Consider the following 10,352-nt stretch of genomic DNA (forward strand, 5'->3'; position numbering starts at 1 on the left):
GTGGGTAGGCAGGAGGGGGTGCTGTCACAGGGATGCCAGAATTTCAAGTAGATCCCTCTTTCCTCTATAGAGTTAGCCCAAGCCCAAAGTTCTTAACTATATACAATTTATTGTTATAATATACATAAACATAAAACTAGATATATACATATATTTACACAGTGAACACTAACCAATAACCAAGGTCAAACCCTAAATAACACTATGTACAACATCACAATACAACATTTCGATTACAAAATATAAGGCACAAATATGAACAATAACATCTATTCCTTAATATAGTCCCTGACCCGTGGCAAGAGATGGATCTTCTTCCAACGGGGTCCTTTGGAGGGTGTCCAAGAAGCACCAGGGGCCCTCCCCTTAGGGCCTTGACTAGCGTGGGAGCTAGTCCTCACACAGCTCCTTCTCCATCCCAGATGCCTTTCCCCTGTGGGACCCAAGGGCCCAATGACTCACGCTCCCTCAAGTGGTGCTGGTCAGGGCGCAGCTCAATGGGGTCTTCTCTGCTGGAGCACCTCTCCAGGCCTCTCCCACACCACTGGGCTCCTCCTCACCCTGTGCCCAGCTCTGGGCACTAAAGGCTCAGCTCCTCTCAGCTGCTGCACCACTGCTGCTGGCTCCTGGGTGCTGGGCCTCATGCCGCAGCTCTACCATTTGCCTGTGCTGTGGCTTGGCACTGAGGGCTCTCTTAGCACAGGTCAGGCCCTTCAGGATCTGGCTGGCTGTCCTTACACTAGGTGGCTAACCCAAGCAGCCTCTGCTGCTCCTTTGCTCCCAAGGCTCGGGCTCCTGTGCCGCCCTGCGCAACATGGGACCTGGCCGCCTGCTGGGAGATGGGGCCTGAGCCACCTCACTGCAGCCCCAAGGCCTTTGCCCCATGCGTTGCCCTGCGCCCTGTGGCGCCCACTGTCCCTGCCAGGGTTACAGGCTCAAGCTGCCACTTGCGGCTTCCAAAGCCTGGGCTCCGTGCACCGAACTGTGCACTGTGATGGGCCCGAGCAGTCTCACACTGCTCTCAGGGCCAGGTCTCTGCAGATCGTCCCTGTCCACCATCAACAGTCAGAGCAGTTGCACACCGCTCCCAAGGCTGCTCTTCCAGTGGCAGCTTCGGGAACCTTGGGCCTATTGCCCACTGGGGGAGAGCTCCCCAGCTTTTCTTGGCTCCGCTCTTCTTGAGTCCCTCATTGCATCTTCCCCTTGTGCTGCGCAGCAGCTCCTTTTATAAGCTCCAGGGCTCCGCCCCTGAAGTCTTCTGGACCTGACAGTTTACAGTCTTCAATCAGGTCTGGGAGACCTCTTCCCCCAATCCCCTCAGGAAAGGGGCGTGATTTTATTTCTCCTGCTGCCTCCTGATTGGTGGATGGGTTCTGCCAATCAAAACAGCAGGCTCTCAAGCCTGGGACTCAACCCAAGCTCTGAAAGGTGAGCCTGCTACACTACCAAGACTACAGAGACTTTTCTTGCAAATGAAAATGTATGATCTAGACATACAGTGCATACCAGGGAATCTACTTATTGTAGTTACATTGTCCAGAGCATATGGCACAACAGAAAATGGACAGAATTTCCAACTCAGACATAGTTCATGTTAATCTAATTGAAAGAGTGATTCTTGTCACAGACAAAATGTGGGCACTAATTACAGGAGCTACTGCTTAGGACACCATATTGGAAAAAGTGATAACAGCTATTTGTGCTTGTTGGGCTAGAAAACATACATTTAGCTCTTACTCCTAGGTCAATATGGGATGACATTTTGTTCAAGGGGTCATGACTTGTTTTTCCAGCAGTGCTAAAGAAAGACATGTTAAACAGAATACATGATGGGCATCTAGGAATTGAAAAATGCAAAAGGCGAGCAAGGGGAGCAAGTTGAGTGAACTATACTGGCCCAGCATAAATAATGACATAGAAGATGCTGTAATGGCTTGTACAACATGTCTAAAGTACAGATCAGTGCAAAGGAAAGAACCCATGATGGTCATGGAGGAGCCTGCAGTTCCATGGTATCAAGTGGGCATTGATTTATGCATGCATGTCATAACTCACATAAAATTGATTTTTTGCTAGACACGGGATTCCACAAATTGTGAGAACAGACAATGGACCTCAGTTCAACTGTCCTGAATTTAAAGAGTTTGCAAACAAATATAGAATCCATCACAGCACTTCAGGTCCTAAATACCCACAATCTGATGGTCCGGTGGAAAATGGAGTAATGATAAAAGCTAGATTCACACATTAATATCCACCTGTCACTCTTAAATTACAGGGCAAGACCCATGAAACATGGGTTGTCCCCAGCAGAAATGCTGTTTAACAGGAAACTCAAAACCAGGATGCCAAAGCTTGTGGATAAAGCAGCAGAGAAAGCCACATCCACAGCCACTACCATGTAGGCTGAGGGACAGCTGGACAACTGGAGGAAGAGATGCCAAGTAGGGCTGTGCTAAATTTCACCACCAGTTTTGTTTCAACGCTGTTTCAACCTGTTTTGAGGTCAAAACTGAAAAATCAAAATGAAACAGATATGATCGAAACAGCCTCGAAACAAGATGAGGCAAGTCAAAGCGTTCCACCATTTCGACGCTGTTTTGACGTTTCGCCCATAGGCTATAATGGAGAAGGTTGAAACAGCCTATAACTTTGTCATTTCTGTCCAGATTTTGATAAAACTTACAGCAATTATATCCCCTTCTGAGGGCATAAAACATACCAAGTTTCAAGAAGATAGATGCAGGGGGTTCAGAGAAACTGCACCCCAAATCTTGATTGCCAAACTTGTGCCATGTGTACGTGTTAAGCCATAGCAGAGTAAAAACTGCAGGGTTGATAGCCCCTGCTGAGGCCACCAAGCCTGCCAAGTTTTGAGGAGATAGGTGCAAAGTTTTGGGGGAAACTGCACCTCAAGCTGCAGACAAGCAAAATTCGTGACATGGGTGACACTGTATGTGTTAAGGCTCAGCGGGGTGAAAGCTGCAGGCCTGCTATCCCCTGCTGCAGCCACAAAGCCTGGCAGCTGTCAAGGAGATAGGTGCAGGTGGGTTCTGGGTTCTGGGGCCCTGCATCCCTGGTTGCTGACAGGCAAACCTTGTGACATGGGTGCTTGTGAAACTGTGTCTGTCTTCGGGTGTGGGGGAGGGGAAACAACTGCAGGCATGGCTGCTAGGCCATGCTGCGGCCATGAAGCCTGCCAGCTGTCAAGGAGATCAGTGCAGGGGGTTCTGGGGCTGTGCATCCCTAGCTGCTGACAGGCAAAACTCATGACATACGTGCTTGTGCAACTGCTGCCTCTCATCAGGCAGCAGGACGGAAGATCCATCACTTGCCACCACAGATCTGGGGGTAACAATTGACCACAATATGAACATGAGCCGGCAGTGTGATGCTGTAGCCAGCAGGGCCAACAATACGCTGGCATGGATCAATTGATGCATCTCCAGCAAAACCATTGCAAAGAAGTGATTCTCCTGATCTACTCAGCTCTACTCAGCACTGGTGAGATTGCAGCTGGAGTACTGCATCCAGTTCTTGGCTCTGCACCTTAACAAGGACGTGGTAAAGCTTGAGAGAGTCCAGAGAAGGGCTAACAAAATGAAGTCAAAATGAAAACAGTTCTGTTGAAATGTTGAAATGCTGGTCAAAATGAAATGCTTCCATTTCGCATAGCCCTAATGCTAAGTCATCATGGTGGGAAACTCCCTCCTGAGAGGAACGGAGGGAGTCACATGTCACCTGAATCCCATGGTACGGGAGGTATGCTGCCTGCCTGCTGCCCAGATCTGGGACATCACAGTGAGGATTCCTGACCTCATCCAGTCCCCTGACTACTATCCCCTGGTCCTCATCCATATGGGAACAAATGATGTGGCCAGGAGTAGTCCAGGCTATATCATGAGTGACTACAAGGCTCTGGGGACCATGCTTAGGAGATCAGGGGTGCAGGTGGTCTTCTCATCGATCCTATCAGTCAGTGGTCATGGCCAGCATCAGGACACCTGGATTAGAGAAGTCAACTTGCAGCTCCAGATTTGGTGTAATCGTGCAGGTTTTGGTTTCTTCTATCATGATCCACACTTCCATGAAAGGGGCATGATTTTCATAGATGTCATAGTTTCATAGTTTCATAGTTTCTAGGGTCGGAAGGGACCTGAGTAGATCATCTAGTACGACCCCCTGCCATGGCAGGAAATAATACTGGGCTCAAATGACCCCAGCAAGATGTTCATCCAACCTCCTCTTAAAACCCCCCAGGGTAGGGGCCAGCACCACTTCTCTTGGAAGTTGGTTCCAGACCCTAGCCGCCCTGACTGTGAAGTAGCGTCTCCTGATATCTAGCCTGAACCTGCCCTCTGCCAGCTTGTGACCATTATTCCTGGTCACTCCTGGCAGTGCTCGGGGGAACAGTGACTCCCCCAGTGCCTGCTTGTCCCCTCTGACTAGTTTATAACAGGCCACAAGATCCCCCCTCAGCCTTCTCTTGTGGAGGCTGAACAGGTTCAGGTCCCGTAGCCTCTCCTCGTAGGGCCTGCCCTGCTGTCCCCTGATCATGCGAGTGGCCTCCTCTGGACCCTCTTGATGCTGTCCACATCCCTCTTGAAGTGCGGCGCCCAGAACTGGACGCAGTACTCCAGCTGTGGCCTGACCAGTGCCGCATAGAGGGGGAGGATCACCTCCTTGGACCTGCTTGAGATGCATCTGTGGATGCATGACAAGTTGCGGTTGGCCTTCCTGACTGCCTCCCCACACTGCCGGCCCATGTTCATCTTGGAGTCGATTATGACTCCAAGATCCTTTTCCGCCTCCGTGCTGACAAGAGGGGAGTTCCCCAACCTGTAGGTATGGTGCTGGTTGTTCCTCCCGAGGTGCATCACCTTGCACTTGACTGTGTTGAATCCCATCCTATTCACATCCACCCACCCTCATAACCTGTCTAGGTCTGATTGAAGCCTGATGCTTCTTTCTAGTGTGCCAACATCCCCCCACATCTTAGTGTCATCAGCAAATTTGAACAGGGTGCTTTTTACCCCCTCATCCAAATTGCTGAAGAAGATGTTGAACAGTGCGGGGCCGAGGACCGAGCCCTGCGGAACCCCACTGCCCACGTCCCTCCAGGCTGAGAAGGACCCATCCACCACCACGCTCTGGGTGCAGCCCTCCAGCCAGTTGGCAACGCATTTGACTGTGTGGGTGTCTACACCACAGCCCCCCAGTTTCTTAATGAGAACAGGGTGAGAGACAGTGTCAAAAGCCTTCTGGAAGTCCAGGAAGACTATGTCCACTGCTACCCCTGCATCTAATGATCTGGTGATCTGATCATAGAAGGGCACCAGGTTATTCTGACAGGACCTGCCACTGATGAACCTGTGTTGGTTGCCCCTAAGCATGCAGTCCCCTGCTGGCCCCTCATGGATGTGTGCCAGCATAATTTTCTCGAACAGCTTGCCTCCTGGGTCCTCCTTCCTCCCTTTCTTGAAGATGGGAACCACGTTGGCCCTCTTCCAGTCCTCTGGCACCACACCAGAGCACCACGAGTGCTCATAAAGCCGTGCCAGGGGTCCTGCAATGACCTCTGCCAATTCCTTTAGGACTCTAGGATGGAGATCGTCCCAGCCGGCTGACTTGAATGTGTCCAGCCCCTCCAGAAACTCCCTAACTAGTTCCTCGCTAACCTTTGTCCCAGGTGTGCCTCCCCTGGGGCCCGAGGGGGGGCCAGCAGGGAGGTGGCTGTTCTGATCCCTACTTAAGAAGACAGAGGCAAAGAAATCATTAAACATGTTAGCTTTGTCGTCTGGTATGACGACCAAATTTCCCAACGCGTCCTGCAAGGGCCCCACGTTACCCGGGACTTTCTTTTTGCCCCCTATGTATTTTAAAAAGGACTTCTTATTGTCCTTAATCTGAGAAGCTAGTCCTAATTCCAACTCTGCCTTGGCCTTCCTAACTGCCTGCCTACATCCCCAAGCGACTGCAGAATAGTCATCCCTGCTGATGACCCCTTCTTTCCATTGGGTATACACCTCCTTTTTAGCAAGGAGACATTCCCGGATGCTTTTGGTGAGCCATGGAGGCTTGTGTGCTCTCCTGCTCCCTTTGATCCTCGTTGGGATTACCTTCCTTTGGGCTTGGAGGATCAAATCCTTAAGGAGCGACCACTCTTCTTGGAAACCTGGCTCCCCTCCCCTCTGGGACCTCAGTGCATTCCTAACTATCCTCCTTACCTCATTGAAGTTTGCCCTCCTGAAATCTAGGGCTGCTGCCTTGCTGCATGCCTTTGCCACCTTGCACAGGATGGTGAATTCCAGCAGGCGATGATCGCTGTCGCCCAGGTGGTCGAGCACCTGGAGCCCTCTCACCAGGTCATCACCCGTGGCCTGCACTAGGTCCAACAAGGCGTCCCCCCTGGTGGGGCTGTGCACCTCCTGGGTTAGATGGAGGTCCTGCACTCTGGCCAAGAACCTACGTGAGCAGTCAGACCTGGCTGACTGCTCCTCCCAGCAGATGTCCAGGAAGTTCAGGTCCCCCATGACTACCACATCCTTAGCCTTCACTACCTCTGTGAGCTGACCCAAGAATTCCTGGTCAAGATCTTGCCCTGGTTGGGAGCTCTGTAGTAGACCCCACCGTTAAGTCTCTCTCCCCTCGACTGCCTTGTACTCTAACCCAAAGCACCTCAGAGTGCCCCTCCCAACTCCTTGCTAATTGATGAGGATGCGTATTCCTCCTTGATATAGAGTGCCATGCCCCCACCTCTCCTTTCTATCCCGTCCCTCCTGTACAACTTATAGCCCTTGACATTCACCGCCCAGTCATGTGTAGAGTCCCACCATGTTTCCGTGATCCCCATAGATCATAGACATTAGGGCTGGAAGGGACCTCAGAAGATCATCGAGTCCAGCCCCCTGCCCCAGGGGCAGAAAATCAGCTGGGGTCACAGGATCCCAGCAAGATAAGGATCCAATATTCTCTTCGAGGCATTCAGAGAAATTCTTCCTTATGTCCAGCCTGAAATGGTCTTGTGGTAGTTTATAACCATTCGACCTTGTCATCCCTTGGGGTGCTCTGGTGAACAAACGTTCCCCCAGATCCTGGTGAACACCCCTGATACTTATAGGTGGCCATCAGATCACCCCTGAGCCTGTGCTTTTCCAGGCAAAAGAGCCCCATGGCTCTCGGCCTCTCATCATAAGATCTGTTTTCCTGACCTCTGATTATGTGTGTGGCTCTTCTCTGGACTCTCTCAAGCTTTTCCACATCCTTTTTGAATTGTGGAGCCCAAAACTGGACTCAGTACTCCAGCTGCAGCCTCACCAAGGCTGAGTAAAATGGGAGAATGACATCTTGGGATTTCCTTGAAAAACATCTATGGATGCAAGCCAGCATTTTGCTCGCTTGACTAGCTGCAACATCACATTGCATGCTCATGTTTGTCTTGTGGTCAATCATGACACCCAAGTCCCTTTCATCCATAGTGCTAGCCAGCATAGTAATGTCAAGCCTATAAAGATGCTGCAGGTTTTTCCTCCCAAGGTGGAGAACCTTGCATTTTTCATTGTTAAACACCATCAGGTTCTCATCTGCCCATTTTCTAAGTCTGTCAAAGTCAGCCTGGATCGCCATCCTGTCCTCAGGTGTGGATGCTTTACCCCAGAGTTTGGTGTCATTGGCGAACTTGACCAGTCCACTTCTGACACCAATGTCCACATCATTAATGAAGATGTTGAAAAATATAAGCCCAAGGACAGAGCCTTGAGGAATCCCACTGGTCACAGAGCACCACCATGATTGACTTCCATCAACCACTGCCCTCTGGGTCTGACCATGGAGCCAATTACCCAGCCAGTGGATTGTGGTGGACCCAAGGCCTCAGTTGGCCGTTTTGCCAAGAGGTGCTCATGGGATACCATATCAAAGGCTTTTTTGAAGTCAAGATATACAACATCAATCTCCTTTGCCTTGTCCAGGTGATAGGTCACCTGGTTGTAAAAGGAAAAGAGATTGGTCAAGCAAGACCTACCTGCAACAGACCTGTGCTCAGGGTGTTGCCATTGGCCAGTAGAGCTATGTGAGGCTTTGGACAGAGCTTCAGATATGGAGAATCTTAGGACACTTTGGGGTCCAAAGCAGCACATCTGCGTCAAAGCGCCGCCTCGTTTGGCTTCCTGAAGAGCTTCGGGGCCGCCTTGGAGATTCGACCATAGGGTATAATGGGGAAACAATAAAGTATCTATAATGTTGTTGTTTTTTGTCTGATTTGGATGAAATTTTCAGGGATGGTAGACTTTGCAGAGAGGATGAAGTCTGCCAAGCTTCAAGAAGATCAGTATAGGGGTTTGGGGGGAACGGCACCCCAAATTCATGAAAGCTAAACTCATGTCATGTCTAGGCATTATAACATAGTGAGGTGAAAACTGCAGGGGTGGTAGCTCTTACTGAGGTCACAAAGCCTGACAAGTTTCAAGAATATCAGTGCAGAGGTTTGGAGGGAACTTCCCCTCAAGCTGCAGACAAGCAAAACTGGTGCCCTGGGTGTTTGCGGGACCGACGTTTTCTGTCTTGGGGCGGGGAGGGGGGCACTGCTGCAGGCCTGGCTGCTGAGCTGCTGTGTTCCCAGTTACCAACAATCAGTTGTGATTCACTCAGGGACCAAGGACTCAGGGACCAGCTCAATACACAGGACCTAGCTACTACATAATAACTTAACGAGCATCAATTAGCACCTACAAAACCAGGTAAAGGAGAAGAAAGAATCAAGACAGACAATCAACTACCACAAGACACACACAGTCTTGGCATAAGCCTTGCCTGTCAGCAGCTAGGGGTGCAGGGCCCCACAACCCCCCTGCACCCATCTCCTCCACAGCTGGCAGATGTTGTGGCCACAGCAGCGGCCACCATCCCTGCAACTGTCACCCCGCTGCGCCTTAGCACATGCAGTGTCACCCACGGCACAGGTTTTGCTTGTCAGCAGCTTGAGGTGCAGTTCCCCCCAAACCCCTGCACTGATCTCCTTGAAACTTGGCAGGTTTCGTGCTCTCAACAGGGGCTACCATTCCTACAAATCAGACAAAAAACAACAAAGTTATAGATATTTCATTGATTCCCCATTATACTCTATGGCTGAATCTCTGAGGCAGCTTTGAAGCTTTGGCCAGATCGAGGTGGAAACCTGGTCCCGAGCTCCAGATCGGATCGCGACCATCTGAAGTGGCCGGATCTGAAGCTGGATCAGATCACTGCCGGGTCAAAGAGGCTTATCAGCAGGTCTGTTGAGAATGGCCTCTTTGATGATTTTTTCTAAGACCTTCCCCAGGATAGAGGTCAGGCTGATGGGCCTGTAGTTTTCCAGATCCACTTTCCTCCCTTTCTTGAAGATCGGCACCACATTGGCCTTCTTCCAATCTTCAGGCACTTCACCTGAGTGCCAGGAGTGCTCGAAGATCTGTGCCAGGGGCTGAGCTATGATGCTTGCCAGCTCCTTGAATACCCTGGGGGGTAAACCATCAGGGCTGGCTGACTTGAAGGTGTCCAGCCTCTCAAGGTGTTCCTTCACAAGGTCAGCATTGATGGAGGGCAAGGAATCTCCCTCACCCAGGCATCTCTGTCCTGTAATGAGCAGGGGCGTCCCGTTGGATTGATGAAAGACTGACACAAAGTACCCACCATTTAGTAGGTTGGCTTTTTCCTGGGCATCTGTTGTCAGTTGTCCCTTCTGGTTTAGCAGGGATCCAATGTTGCCCCTGCTTTTCCTCCAGCTACCCACATATCTAAATAAGGACTTTTTATTATCCTTGATCCTAGTAGCCAGTTGGAGTTCAGTCACAGCTTTGGCTTTCCTGGTTCGCTCCCTGCAGGTCTGGACCATTGCAGAATATTTATCCTTAGAGGTGGATCCCGTCCTCCATTCTTTGTAGGTCTTTTTTTTTATCCACAGGAGGTCCACCAATTCCCTGGAGAGCCAAGGGTGCTGCTGTGCCCTTTTGCTGCCTTTCCTCGAAGACAGGATAGCTGAGCTTGTGCACTGAGGATCGCTCCCTTGAGAAGCAACCACTCGTCCTGAACTCCCCTCCCCTTTGGGTCATGGTCCCTTAGGGCCTCACCAACAAGCCTCCTGAGCTCGTCAAAGTCAGCTTTCCTGAAGTTGAGGACTTCTGTATTGCTGACTGTCTTGTCAGCTTTACAGCAGATGGTGAAGGTGATCAGCTCATGGTTGTTGTCATCCAGCTTCCCATCAATTGTTAAGTCACCGATTAGGTCGTCCCCGGTGCCAGTACCAGGTCAAGCAGTGCTTTACCTCTCATTGGCCCATAGACTGCTTGTGTCAGATAGAGGTCATCTATGCATGA

The sequence above is a fragment of the Crocodylus siamensis genome, chromosome 15, assembly GCF_052110815.1.
Source record: "Crocodylus siamensis isolate JL-2025a chromosome 15, ASM5211081v1, whole genome shotgun sequence".
Lineage (NCBI taxonomy): Eukaryota > Metazoa > Chordata > Crocodylia > Crocodylidae > Crocodylus > Crocodylus siamensis.